This window comes from Lucilia sericata, unplaced genomic scaffold (genome assembly GCF_015586225.1).
Source record: "Lucilia sericata isolate MDLA Ls3-8-SP2 unplaced genomic scaffold, ASM1558622v1 Contig000006F_arrow, whole genome shotgun sequence".
NCBI classification, from domain to species: Eukaryota; Metazoa; Arthropoda; class Insecta; order Diptera; family Calliphoridae; genus Lucilia; species Lucilia sericata.
Window position 1 is genome coordinate 1477947 of NW_023994047.1, and position 15235 is coordinate 1493181.

Here is a 15235-nt window from a genome sequence, read left to right on the forward strand (position 1 = left end):
TTAGAAATCTGACGGTTAAGCATGGATTAGGAAAGTTTCTAGATGTATTAGGAATGATAAACGAGAATTCCATATTTTTATTTCTTGCTATTTCTTACTCTATGACGCTTAAGCAGAGATTCTAGTTTAAGTACATCTAATAAGAAAACTAATTCCAAAAAACAACAATGTATTGCTAAATGTTCGAATTCGAAATCAAGCCAATAAGAAAAAAACTAAAAAATATTTTTTTTTTCACTTTTTTCTCACGTAATTTCCACTGTACGTTTTCCTAATAGCCCTTCATTTGCATGCCACACTCACTCGGTAAAACTTACCGTAATTATTTGTTGTCGTTGTTGTTGTTGTTGCGGCTGAACAGCTGATTTGACTTCAGCACGAAACAGTTTTACAGCAGTGTGCAGTGCAGCAAATACAGCAGGCAAAAATATGTTGAAGTGTTTAAAAGGTAAATCCAAAGGTAGAATATATATTTTTTATTATAGTTTTTATATCTTTTTAATTATTACGGTTGTTTTTGTTATTTTGTTGTTATTGTTGTGCGGTAGTCACAGATAAAAGTATAATTGAAATTGAAACAATTCAAAACTTATGTAATTTTTTTTCTCAATGCGTTGAGAACAAGCGAAACCGGAATAATAATAATAATAAATTATATAATTGCTGACAGATGGCAATAGTCCAGAGGTTTGTTTTGTTGAAGGATTTAATTTTAATGCTTTTTTAAAAAAAATATGATTGTTTTAATTTATTTTTGCTATTATTTTTCCATAATCATTGAATAAGGGCACTGTGGTTAACGTTTTTTTTTCTCTTTACTATATAAACTTTATAAACTTTTTATTATTAGAATTTTTTTTATGTTTGCTTTGCAGTAAATTATAAATTATTTGAAGTTTTAATTTTTTTTATTAAATTGCACTTTGTGTTTGATTTTTTTTTATAAATTAAGAGGCACTTTATATTTTTATAAAAATTTTCTTTTAACTTTGTTTTAATTTAAAGCGTATAAATGGGTTCATTCCTAAAGGAATTACACGCCTTATTTTAATAAAAAACTTTAAAGACTACAGCATGACCACTTTTTAAATAATAATTTTAAACATAAAAAAATTAAGTATATAATTTATTTGGTTTTGTTTAATATTTCCGAAAAAAAGGCCATACATTTAAGTTTTTATTTAGACATTAAAGATTTTCATTAATTTAGATTTAAGTTGTTTATTTTTTTCTATTCCATACAATTTTCAATTTAAAAATTAAAACTTTTCAAAACTTTTTTTAGTTATTTTTTTAGAATATTTAACTTGGTTATTTTGTTTTAGAGCACAAGTGTTGCTTACGCGTCAATTTCAGCTTTTTAAATAAACGCTTATAATCATACTAAACACTCGTTAACGTTTTGCGAAAAATTATATTTGTATTCTTTTTTTGTGAACATGCTCTATTCTTCCTCTATGGTTCTAACAGCGAGGAAACCGAATAAATGAGTAAGTGTGTGTGCTGAAAGGTTTGGAGAGTGAGAGCATTAGTGCTAGAGGAGGGAGCAGGGGTGTTTATATTCTGTCTTTCACAACTTGACGTTTGGCTTAACTACAAAGCGTTTGCTCACTTGGGCGACACACAATCTAATAAATTCTTATGAGAATTAGCAAAATGTACAAACCCGAATAAATACATGCACTCACACTCAGACACTCAATAAAGTAAACAAATTTTTACGAAACACACGAATACGAATAAACGATAAACCGACCAGAACTTAACGTAATGTAACGTAACGTTAAAAACGAAGAATTTACTATATAGAATGGATTCGATTCTATTCAGTCAGTTCTATTGTCATTAGAAATACACACAACATTCAGCATTAAGGCGAAAGACACATAACGAAGTGTCTTGGAAAGCAGAACTCTACTGTTCGTTTGGCCACACCATACACATGCAGTTGTTCTTTATACTAAAAAAAAACATTAGATACTTTTTGTTGTTGTTAAATGTGGGGGTTGGTTTATGTTCTCTCTCACTAAGTAGTGTAGTGTATCTGTCGTATATTTTTTTTGTTTTTGGTTCCTCACTCGTTGTGAGAATTTATTTTATGCGAATATTTTATTAAAATAAACAAAATATATTTTCAAGTTTTTTTTTTTAATTATTTTTTCTGTTTGTTTATATCTTATTTTTTGTGTGTGTTTATGTTTTTTTGTTGTTGTTTTTATGTTTTCTTGGTTGTTGTTATTTTATTATAAATATCTATCTATATCCAACATCTACAAGATACGTTCATGACTACAACTTAAAAAGAACTGAAACACTTATTGTTTTGATGTGTTCCAAAACAGCAAAAAGCTGAACAAAATACAAAAAAAAAAAACACTCATACACACCAAACCGAACCGCTATAAAGTCAATCGTCAAAATACGAAAAAAAAAACTACACACACAATATGTGTATAAAAAAAGAGAATTCCAGAGCGTATGAAAAGGGAGAGTTTATTTTTACAATGTATCTTATAGTTTATTTTGTATACATTTGAAAATTTAACACAAAAAGCTAAAAAAGACGCACAAAACCGTAAAAAAGAGTAAAAATTAAACAACAGATTCAAAAAAAAAAAAGTATTCTTAAGGCAATGGAAGTATAATGTAGCTGTAAGTATTCTAACCATATAGTAGATACTTAGATACTTTGGAGTATGTTTGTAATTAATAATGTTAAAATGTAGTCATGTGTATAAAATTTGTTTCGCATGAGGGTAAAGTGTTAAATGGTTAGAAGTAGTAAGTTGGAAGTGGTTATAACTATGTAAAAATAGTTGGGAGAGCTGTCTTTTTTTGACTATTTTTTTTTTGGTTGTTAATAAACAACCACTTTTTTGTTTATCTAATATTATATATCTAGTAACGGCGCAAACGCAAAAGTTAATACGTTTTTACCAAAAACACGAATCTCTTTAGCAAAACCATGTGAATTCTATTATTTTTATACCCACCATTAAAAATTAGGAGGGGTATATCGATTCTATCATTCCGTTTGTAATATGAATAGCAGACCTATAAATGTATATAGTATATTCGGGGTTCTTATTAGGTCTAACCATGTCAGTCCTCCAGCAAAAACGGTAGGATCTAGAGGTCGAACATTTTTCACAAATACATATTATCTTTTGATAAAGTTTGTTGTTGAAAATGGACCATATCAATCCAAAATTTTACATTGCCCACGCTACAAGTGCCTACCCTAAATACAATCTTTCTAGGTCTATAAATGACCCTACTCCCGATATAACATTTTCTTTAGATAATCAGCTTATTGTTAATCAATTTCCTAAAATCTTTGATATTAAACCATTTCGACAAAAATGTTTTGATCTATGAAATGAATCTCTTTAGTTTTCGTTCCATAATTATCACACGCCTCTATATAAGGCCGTTTTCGGAAATTTCAACAAATGAGCATTAATGTCGTTATATGCTAATAAAATTCAGCATAAATCTAATAAATCGGGTTAATGGATACTTCCGGTGGATTAGTAGTTAGTGTTGAAGTCTATCAGACCAGAAATCGTGAGTTCGATTCCTACCAGCGATCAATGAATCACTGTAGTTTTCGTTCCATAACTAACCCATCCCTCTATATAAGGCCATTTTTCGAAATTTCGACTGATAAGCATTAATATCGGTTAATTATAAAACAATTTATCATAAATATCGAGGTAATGAGTACTTCCGGTAGCTTAGTAGTTAGTGTTGTAGTCTGTCAGACCGGAAATCGTGAGTTCGATAGCAGCGACACATTGGACTCGATGGAGGCCTAGTTGTATTTCCTTGGGATTTGTTGCAACATACATCCTCATTTCAAACTAAATCGTGTTAATAAATTCCTAAAGTATCTCGGTAAAGTTTTGATGGTGGGTATATAAGATTCGGCTTGGTCAAATATAACACCTTTTCTAGCTGTTTTTAGTCAGTGTGCGGGCACAGTGGTTCTTAGAGGGACTAAGATTTTGAATATAAAAATATGGTTTAATGCCATAATAGATTAAACCCAACACTTCAAAACTGATTCAAGATTCAAGTTTTGTAATTGATTTCGGCTCTATAACTCAAAATATCCATTATATTACTTTTCTAAGACTTCTAAAGTCATTAATAAAGTGGACCCGGACCATACTTATTTATATACATAGCTATGTTGTTCTTCTTCACGGTTCTACAACTTATATACATCATTCATTCAGTAGAGTCTGAGGCTGAAAGCAAGCTTACCTATATGTAGGTCCACTTGGAAATAAAATATTTCCAATCTAACCACTGTGCCTTCTTGTGGTTTTCTTAAACATTTGTAATACCTAACTACAGTTTGTGAGTTGGAGTGTGATTTTTTATTGACAATTCTTTGAAAAGATACAAAACAACATTGCACATATAAATGAGTAACTTTAGATAAAAAAATAATATTAGCAAAGCACGTTTTTATATTTTGAAACAAAAACAATAACTCACACAAACACATGGACATACACAGAAACACACAGTTACACAGCGGCTAAAACGAAGAGTGGGTTAGGCAAGTAAATAAAAAAAATAAAATTAAAAAAAATATACAAAAGTCACGAATAATAATTGTAAATTTTGTAGCTTTTAATTTAAACTAAAGCTTTGTAGCTTTACTCTCTGCTTTTCATAAGTATCTCTCTCACACACCTAATGAAATGAAGAGTTAAAACTAATACTAATACACAACTAATGCCGGTATAAAGAAAAGAAAATAAAAAGAAAAACAAACAACAACAAAACAAAAAAAACGTTAATGCATGTTAAACATTAAAAAAGTATCATGCTTACACACACACATACAAACTCGCACACAAACCCACTCGTACATATTCCACAACAGAAAATTGTTATTTTTAACTGCAATATGTATTTTTGGCAGAAACAGTTGTTGTTTTTTTATTTTGGATTTGGTTCCAAAATGAAGTTGAAGGTCAAAAATTTATTTAAGCTCCTGTTAGTTTTTTGTTTGTTAAAGAGAGAAAAGAACTCTTCTTAGCACCCTGTCTCTCTGAAATATTGTTATTGCTGTTTAAGTTGCGCTTGCGCTTTAATGCATTTGCCAGGTTTAGTCATCAACATTTAAATGATTTTTCAACAAATGCATATAGTAATTTTGTTGTGTGTGTGTGTGAGTATGTATTTGTTTTAAGTGATTTTTGTGTTTGTATTTTTTAAGTTTTCTATATGCGCAGGAGGTGACCTTGAATGTGCTTGGTGTTAGTTGTTGTTTTGATTAGTGTTTTTGTGATTTTTTTGGCAGCTCCCAAAAAAACGAAATAAAACAGAAAAAAAGACAGAAAATCAAACAAAAGTCCTAAAACTCATACGCTATGAGTAAAATTATTTATGCAACTGCTTATCGGTGTGAAAAAGGGATTAGTAATGTTGTTTTCTTGCTTATTTCTCAAAAAGTTAAGAGGTTTTTTTTAGAAACGTTTTGATGTTTTATGATTGTTGAGTCTTATGACTTTCATAAATCATAAAACATACAACAAAATAATACGCCTTTAAAGTACATAACAACGTATTCTAACTTAGTCATTCTTAAGAATCATCATCAATTGTCGGTTAGACATTTAAAAAAATCTATTTTTTTTATTAAAAATAATGATCATTATCAGGGCTTAAAGAAATTTGTCTTTACCAAAATTTAACTTTAAATTATAAATGTTGTAGAAACCTTAATTTAAGTTTCTTTTTTATCTTAATTTTTTTGTATTTTATAACTTTATGATTGTTATAAACTATAAGAATATCTTTAATCGCATTTTATTTTGTTTTGGCACTTTGAACCTTTATAATTGTGTTTTGTCTTTTTGTTGGGCGAAAAAAAAAACTTCCACTACGAATCATATAGTTCACTCATTTCGCTAAATAGAATTGTGCTTCATAATTTTGACGAATGCACATATTTTTTCGATTATTTTTTTCTTATCTTTATCAAACACACTATAAAGTGACGTATTTGTTAATAAATTGCAAAATCCACAGAACACGAGTGTTTACAAATGCTAAAACAACATATTTTTGTTGAATTTGTTCTTATCTTTCAGTTTTTTTCGTTTGTTTCTTACTTCACTGAAAACAACCTTTTGGATAGATAAGGTCCCAAGTCATATTGGTCACTCCGCATATTCACGTACACCTCTTCATGCGATTTTAATCAGTTGAGGTGAGCCCGTTAAAATGTTTATTTATAATTTTAATGGCGGTTTACACAGTTAGTTTTTGATTAGGGTTTGGTATTTCTTAAGTCCGTCTTTATTTATGATATCTTTATATTTGAATTTTAAATTTTTTTTCGTTAAAATATTCTGCTTTAATTTAATTATTATTTATTTAAATTTCTGGTTTAGCAAACTGTTAAAATATGATCTTTTTAAGTTCTTTATTAACCTAATGGGTTAAGTCAAGGTATTTGCTTTATAATTTGTGTTCTTTGATTCCAAAGATAATCGGCCATTAGTACATTTCGTAAAGGAATACCTTTAGATAGAGATAAAACTATCTAAAATATTTCTAAACATTGATATCTCTTGGAAAATTTAACTGATATGCTGAGAGCTATTATTCTAGTTGATAAAATTAAAAACAATTTTTAGTATTTTATCAGCAGAGTAACCAAAAATGTCAACAAAATAAAATGGTACCAAATTGACATCAAATTTTTCAATAACATCCGTTGTCAAGTATATACAAGAACATCTAATGTTGACCACGCAACTTTGTCAACATTCCAACAATTCGTTGTCGCAATCTAAATTTTATGCACATCCGTTGTCTAAAAGTAAACAAGCGTGGTAAGCTCACTATTGACAACGGATTTTGAGCTTAACACGTTTGTTAACTTTTAGACAACGGAGGTGCATAAAATTTAGATTGCTACAACGAATTGTTGCAATGTAGACAATGGTGCGTGGTCAACATTACATGTTATTGGAAAATTTGGTGTTAATTTGGTACCAGGCGTGTATTTTTGATTGCCCTGGGATTATATGATAATTATAAACAATTTACAACATTGATAAAAATTGTAATTAATTTTATAAAATTTTAAGATATACTAATGTTTTTTAAAGAAAAAAAAACTAATATTTACTACTACAGACTAACTTTAGCCTTGAAATATTTGTTTTAAAATGTATCTTAAATATTTAAATATATGTCATATTAATTGATCACACTTTATGAAAATTCCAAAAATAACTTGCACAAAACTGTTATTAAATGCCCCAAGAGCATGATTTTAATTTGCGATGACAATTCACTGCATTAACCTAATTTCCGACTTTAAGTGTTTTTTTGTGGATTTTTTTTTTAATAAAATTTTTACATTCCATACACATGCTTGTTTTAATAAAACAAAACAAAACAATAAACTAAAACAAAATGAAAGAAAAAAACTTTTAAAACAGGGATTTATTTTATGCTGTTTTAATAAATAACAATGCTTTTTACACATAATAAACGGGGAACGAATGTATGTACGTACACAAGTTCCCTCTTTGAGGCAGTCAAGCATGCAATATATATTATCGAGTAGTCTGTCGGTTAAGCATACTTCTGTGTCCGTTCTTGGGGCCTCTGTAAGTTATATAAATATTTTGTTCATTCAGTCAGTAAGTCAAACAGCTTCTCCACTCATCAATCAAAAATACGTTTTACTAAAAAATTGTATATGTAGACTTTTGGAGCATATGATGATGATGAGGGATTGTGTCAAGTCACTACTTTACGCCTTCACAAAATAAAATAATAAAAAGCAATTTAGAAAAGTTTAGTACAGGAAAATGAAACAAAAAAGAAGAAAAATTCACAAAAAAAAAAAATCAAAACATCCAGAGCAGAATAAATATTTAAAGCAGACGAAACATTTCTGACAGACTACTGCGGCTACGCAACAAAAAAAATTAACTTAAAAAGATACTTGTTGGATCTAAAAGATTCACAAACAATTTGGGCCGCATACGTTAAGCACACACGTACTCAAGCAATATTAAAATCATTTAAAAAAAATATTTATCATTTTATACTGCCCCTCCTCCACCCACTCCTAGCTAAGTTAAAAAAGCAAAAATAAAAATAATAATAATAAAATTGCAAACAACCGCAACCGGTCTAATGTTGAAAATTGTAAATTAATAAAAATACTCATAAACACACAAACACGGGGTATTTCTATACAAAAACAGAAAAAAGCAAAAAAAAAAACAAAAATAAATAAAAACATTTAAATACAAATGCAAGCGAATAGCAAAAAATAACAATAAATAAAAAAACTATTAAAATCCACACAACTAACACATATTCTAAGTGACTACCCTACTAGTGAGTGGAGACGCCAAATTGTCCGACCAACCCAACAACTAACCAACAACTTGCACATAAAGTCGGTAGCTAATGCCCCGCAACAAACCCCCCCAAAGACCCAAACGACCAACAAAAATCAATTTTGAAAACACAAAATATGTGAAAAAAAGAAATACAATAACAAAGTTGAAGCGCACGCCAAGTCAAAACGACAAAATGTTAGACTGAAAGTGGGTCTAACATTCATTAAGACTCGTCAAATGCTTGTGAATGTGAAAATTCTATTTTTAGACCATACTCTCATCATCACTTGAACACGATTTGCCAACGATCACGCCATGCTAAACGTTGATTGGCTAAAACCAGTCCTGACGTCGCACACCGCTACAAACAACGACAAAAGACGAACAAACGAAGTTTCACTCTGGTCGGGTTAGTCAAATAATCGCACATAGCTAGAGAAAACAAAACCAGCAACAACAAATAAAAATCGCAAATATGTATGTGTTTTGAAAAGCAACAACAATCATCTGAAACTTTCAGAACCGAAGGCATACAAAAAAAAGTATTTTATATGATTGTACGACAACGAAGATTATGGCAAAAGCAACAACAATAACTCTAACAAATATTTTGCACTATACCATAAATTGTTATTGTACAAAATCATTAAAGTAACTGCTGCACTAGAACGAGGGCGCTAGGGAGGACAGCAGGGTAAGGTATATGACAATAACAAAAGTAGATTTATAGAGCCTTTAACAGCTTTAATATAAATGCCAACAACAACAACAACAATAACTTAATACAAACACCTCGTTAAATACTCCTCTACCTTGCCAAAACCCCCCTCAAATCCACAAGATAACTTTGTCGTCTCTTTACACTACACAATCAAACAAGCATACATGTGTATATGTAATGGAATTGGGGTCTGTTGTTTATCTTTTTCGCTCTGTCTTTGAGTTACTCTTCGAACCCCACAGCCCCCCATAACCATTCACAATCAAAACATTTATGCATACAATATAAAGGTGGCTTCTTAATGTTTATATTCATGTACATATGTATCTATGTGTGTACGAATGTTTATTTGTATTCTCGGTCGCTGTTTTTGTTTAATTCAAAAGCTTATGTATGTGTTCTTGCTCTTGTTGTTGCTTTTTGCTTTTCATTTCATTTTGCTGTTTATTTAAGTTCTAAAGAAACATTCTGCATAATTTTGTGCGCCTGGTATTGAGTGAATACATTACGTTTGTACGAAATTGTTGTATTGACTTGACTGACAGACACATAGTAAGAAAAAAAAACTTTAGGTTACAACAACAACACCGGTAATCAAGTACATATTTCATTTGAAGCTCTCAACAACGTAATGTATTGTTGCGGTCTTGTTGTGTTCTCAACGTATTATTATTGTCTTTAATTTAATTTTAATCCCCGCTGTCTTTGAGTATTATGGAAAGTCAGTGGAAGTGAGTGAGTGTCGTCTTGCTTTAATATTAAGTAAGAAATTGTCGCTTTTTTTACTCACATGATATTTATTTAAAATTGTATTAATCTTAAAATTGATTTTAATTATTGGATTTTTAATAATTTATCTATTTTATTTTAATTTCAGATCATTAACCAAAATCAGCACTAAACAAAAGTCATCAGTTAAATCAGCAGGTAATTAAATATTGCATTTTTTATTACTATACATTTTTCGTTATTTTGTTTAAAAGTTAGGAACTTATAGAGTTATAATGTCTTTTTTTAATTTTTACAAAGAAATTTAAAATTTTGTACAAACATGGTTGAGATAAAATCAAAATCCTCAAAAACCCACATTTTCGTACTGGCTATACATACATATGTATATGAAAGGTCACCTTTCATTTGATATACATTTTCTCTATTTTCAGAAGATATATCGGGACCAAAAATCTAGGAAAAAATGCGGTTTTCCTAATTCTAATATATATACATATGTATGTAGATGAAGGGTCACCTCTCATTTGATATACCATTTGTCTATTTTCAGAAGGACTCATACGGGTCCAAAAATCTAGGAGAAATAATGGGGTTTTTCTAATTCTGCTGAACGTCCCCATAATAGTTTAATAAAAAATCAAAGCTTAATAACAACTCTTTTACCTGAAATTTTATTCCTGTCAGTTTTTTTATGTTAGTGATTTTTTACTATTTGACATTTAAATATTTTGACATATTTTTTTCTAACAAAAAATAATTACAAATCATTTGCAAACTAAATTTAACACAAAACTAATGACTAAAATATGTGCTTGACATTAATTTTCTTTTATGTATTTATATCCTTTGAAGGTCATAAAAGAAAATGTAGACGAATTTACTAAAACAATCAACTACAAAAATATATATTAATAAAAATTAAACAATAAAATAATGCAAAACACACACACACACACCAACATACGAGTATAACAAAAGAAAACATTTTAAATGATTAATAACATTCATACGCCTTGATGTACAAATTGTACACCCGTACGTATGATTAAGATAAATTTATTTCTTTTTTACATTTAAGGTAAATTCCACATTTATTATATTTAAGTTTTATTATTATTTTCTAAAGAAAAAAAACTTTCTTTTATTTAAAAGTTAAAACTAAACTACTAACACAATGATGACAATTTAAAAGTTGCTTTTGGCTGTTAAAGTAATTTGCAAAAAAAAGAAAAAAAATAAATAAAATAGTTGTTGGTATCTTCCGCTAACTTGCATACATACATATTAAATACGGCAAATAAAACTAAATGTAAAAAACACCAACGCCTTCGAGAACCACATCAATTTAAAAAGAGAAAATCGGGCAAAAGAAACTAAAAGAAAAAAAGAAATACAGCAACGACAAGGCCATCAATATGGTAAATGGTTTATAGTGCAAACTGTTCCATAACACCAACCAACTTAAACACTAACACCACCACTACAAATGGAAGCCACAGTGGGACTCTTTTTTAATAGTTTCTTTTGTAAAGCATACAAAGTGTGTCAGTTTAAGCCTTATCTACTGGGGGTTTCCTTTTACTAACTTCTTTAGAAACCCACCAACTAACAAACAAACACAAACTCAGTTACTAAAAAAGGACATTTAAGTTCGTGTTAAACTTTGGTGCTTATGTTTGTGTATTTGTATGAGTGTGTATATCTGTGTGTGTGTGTTTAGTAATAGTAGTTTTTTGTTTGTATTTCGCAACAAAAACAAGAATAAAAAAGCAACAATTTTTAAAACAGCCATACTGCCATCGTAATAAAAATGTGGCGCCAGTTTGACGTGGCACAATGGCGGCTGGCTCAATTTCATTTTCATTTCTTGTCATGTTTCATGCTACATGTTGGAAGAGCAAGCAAAATTATCGTAAATGGTTTGTGTACATACACACACAAACACACCCAGATACACATATATACATTTGAAGAACAATTCGGATCCCTACAGTTCGGGGTGGTTATAGAGGATTACTGATTTCAGAATTTTCTAAATGACTAGGTCAATTGTCCTTTCATCAAGACTATAGACATCCTTCACTTCAACTATATAGATATCTGATAAAGTATCATCTCTCTAGATTACTCTCTGTTTAACCTAAAGAACGCTTATAAATTACCCACAATAGATATATAAAAATTTGAGCCAAAAAGCGGTACATTGATTCCTTTTAAAACTGTTGAATTGTAACACAATTTTTCCAATTTCCAACTGCCACTAAATAGTCATTGTATATTTGTATGTGTGCATTTAAATGATGTTGGCGTAGAAATCGTAAAACCAACTGGCAACAAAAAAAAATAAACTACAAAAAAGTGTGTTTTGCGTGCGTGCACGATTCTGAATTGCTCGTAAAATTTACGAACATACTAAAATGTTGTAGTATTTAATAATAAAACCACCACAATCTCAAACCAAAAAACCCCCTACATTTTCCACACACACACACACATACAGTCAGCATTCATTCCCTTCTCGCAATTAGTAAAGGACCTTTAACTGTTGGCTGTGTTTCCACTTTAGCTTGTTTTTTGGATTGTATTTCCTAGAAAAACTGGATCAATATTGAACCTTGCTCTTTTGTTGTTCATTCATGCACCGTGAATAGCGAATTTATGGTGTTTACTCTTATTTCCTCCTACTTCGTCCTTTTGATGAATATCCGTGAGAAGGTTAGACATAAAAAAGCTTATAAGAAATAACAACCCAAAAGTACTAATCGTTTTAATAACCTAAAAACTCAGCTGTTGTGAAATGTTTATGACAAATTTAAAAAAACGAACGAACAATCCAGTCAGTCATATGTTTTCATAATCTGCAATTAAGACCAACACCCTGATATTTATTGATGTGAACACATCCATATAAATAGTATACCAATAGCAATAAAGACATAAGGCGGAAAAACCGTGAAATACTTAAAAAATACTTAAAATCCTTTTTACTTCAGTTCTAGTTGAGTTCTAGTTCAGTTGAAGTTCAATTCTAGTTCAGTTCTAGTTCAGTTCTAGTTCAGTTCAGTTCAGTTCTAGTTCTAGTTCAGTTCTAGTTCAGTTCTAGTTCAGTTCTAGTTCAGTTCTAGTTCAGTTCTAGTTCAGTTCTAGTTCAGTTCTAGTTCAGTTCTAGTTCAGTTCTAGTTCAGTTCTAGTTCAGTTCTAGTTCAGTTCTAGTTCAGTTCTAGTTCAGTTCTAGTTCAGTTCTAGTTCAGTTCTAGTTCAGTTCTAGTTCAGTTCTAGTAGTTCAGTTCTAGTTCAGTTCTAGTTCAGTTCTAGTTCAGTTCTAGTTCAGTTCTAGTTCAGTTCTAGTTCAGTTCTAGTTCAGTTCTAGTTCAGTTCTAGTTCAGTTCTAGTTCAGTTCTAGTTCTAGTTCAGTTCTAGTTCAGTTCTAGTTCAGTTCTAGTTCAGTTCTAGTTCAGTTCTAGTTCAGTTCTAGTTCAGTTCTAGTTCAGTTCTAGTTCAGTTCTAGTTCAGTTCTAGTTCAGTTCTAGTTCAGTTCTAGTTCAGTTCTAGTTCAGTTCTAGTTCAGTTCTAGTTCAGTTCTAGTTCAGTTCTAGTTCAGTTCTAGTTCAGTTCTAGTTCAGTTCTAGTTCAGTTCTAGTTCAGTTCTAGTTCAGTTCTAGTTCAGTTCTAGTTCAGTTCTAGTTCAGTTCTAGTTCAGTTCTAGTTCAGTTCTAGTTCAGTTCTAGTTCAGTTCTAGTTCAGTTCTAGTTCAGTTCTAGTTCAGTTCTAGTTCAGTTCTAGTTCAGTTCTAGTTCAGTTCTAGTTCAGTTCTAGTTCAGTTCTAGTTCAGTTCTAGTTCAGTTCAGTTCAGTTCTAGTTCAGTTCTAGTTCAGTTCTAGTTCAGTTCTAGTTCAGTTCTAGTTCAGTTCTAGTTCAGTTCTAGTTCAGTTCTAGTTCAGTTCTAGTTCAGTTCTTGTTCAGTTCTAGTTCAGTTCTAGTTCAGTTCTAGTTCAGTTCTAGTTCAGTTCTAGTTCAGTTCTAGTTCCGTTCTGGTTCTAGTTCTGGACTTTATTTCAAATAGAAAACTTTTCGAAATATTCAATATTCTGATTTCGAATATTCTGATTTAAAAATACTTTTTATCTAACTTTCTCAAATCTTATTAAATGCATTTCTTAAGTACATATTTATCGTATTTTTTCTGTAAGTGTATTTGCATGTTATTGTTTTTTATAAATTAAATCAAGTTCCTATGTCTGTTAAATATTGAAAATAAAAAAAAAACACACACAAGTAACTCAACACATTTGTCAAATTTACAAATTATTCATTCATCATCTTGTTATTGTTTTTCTGTTTAGAGATAAATTTTAATTATATTTTTATTTCGTTATTCTAATGAATTTTTTTAATAACTTCTCTAAGCCTCACACAAGGACTTTGGTATTGGCTATTCATTTAGATAGGGAATTATTAAGAAATTTTTTTGACAAATTTATTTAATCTTTTAATATGACACTTTTACAAGACTTGTTTTAAACAAACAGAAATATGTTTGTATATAAATAAATAATTTGTTGATTTGTTTTTGGCTGGTCAATTATTTGTTCTATTGTTTAGCTTAAAAAAGTTTTCCTAAAGTGCTACCTGTTTTTATATTTTATTTCTTTTGGGTTATGATCTTGAACTTTTCGAATTTGTTTATAAATTTGTTGCTTTTTTTTGTTTAATGGGGAATGTTGTTGGATTGTTACAAGTGATCGATTGTTTTAAGCAAAAAAAAAAAAAAAATAAATAAATAAAATTGTTTATTAGTATACTGGTGTTAAAATGTGATAAATAAACAATTATGGATATTTGAAGCTTTTTAACAGTAGACTGCAAATTTTTTGTCACTTAATTATAATAAAAATCAAAAAACATGATTTGCCTTAAAACTACATTAGTACTCGAAAAAAAACTAATTTAATTTCTTGTTCTTAACATTAAACTACAAAATAAATAAAATATGTTTTTTATTTTGTCTTTATCATTAAACATTTATTCACACCATCCTATAAATTGTACTTTAGCTATTTTTTCAATAAACAAATAAATCTTTTCGATTCTAATACAAGTCACTTTTGAATGATTCAACAAAGAAATTATCATCACTCAAGGACGTTTAAAACGCCTAGAGGTTGTTTCTATTTAGAACACTTTTCACACAAACTCACAAACATACATATGTATATAAATATAAAGAAATATTTCAAATTGATAAACTATTAATTGATAAGTGTGAGTGAGTGTGCAAGTGTGTGGCCAGATCATGTGTATAAAAATACTTAATGATCAATGTGAAAATATTTCGAGATCAAAAGTCGATAATAGTTAAACATAATAAGTTAAAAATTCTTTAATTTAT

At 29.5% G+C, this 15235-nt stretch overlaps 1 protein-coding gene and 1 long non-coding RNA gene across 2 annotated transcripts in view; one reads left to right on the top strand and one right to left on the bottom strand.

The window, feature by feature from the left end:
* Positions 1 to 2308, bottom strand: part of LOC119601347 (activating transcription factor 3) — a 60068-nt gene extending 57760 nt beyond the window's left edge. The window contains exon 1 of the mRNA XM_037952256.1: positions 318 to 2308. The gene's annotated coding sequence lies outside the window, so the exon portion shown is untranslated. The remainder of the gene's footprint in view (positions 1 to 317) is intronic.
* Positions 1 to 15235, top strand: part of LOC119601353 — a 92400-nt gene that overhangs the window by 67428 nt on the left and 9737 nt on the right. Inside the window, exon 3 of the long non-coding RNA XR_005231218.1 lies at positions 9992 to 10041. This is a non-coding gene — a long non-coding RNA (uncharacterized LOC119601353). The remainder of the gene's footprint in view (positions 1 to 9991; positions 10042 to 15235) is intronic.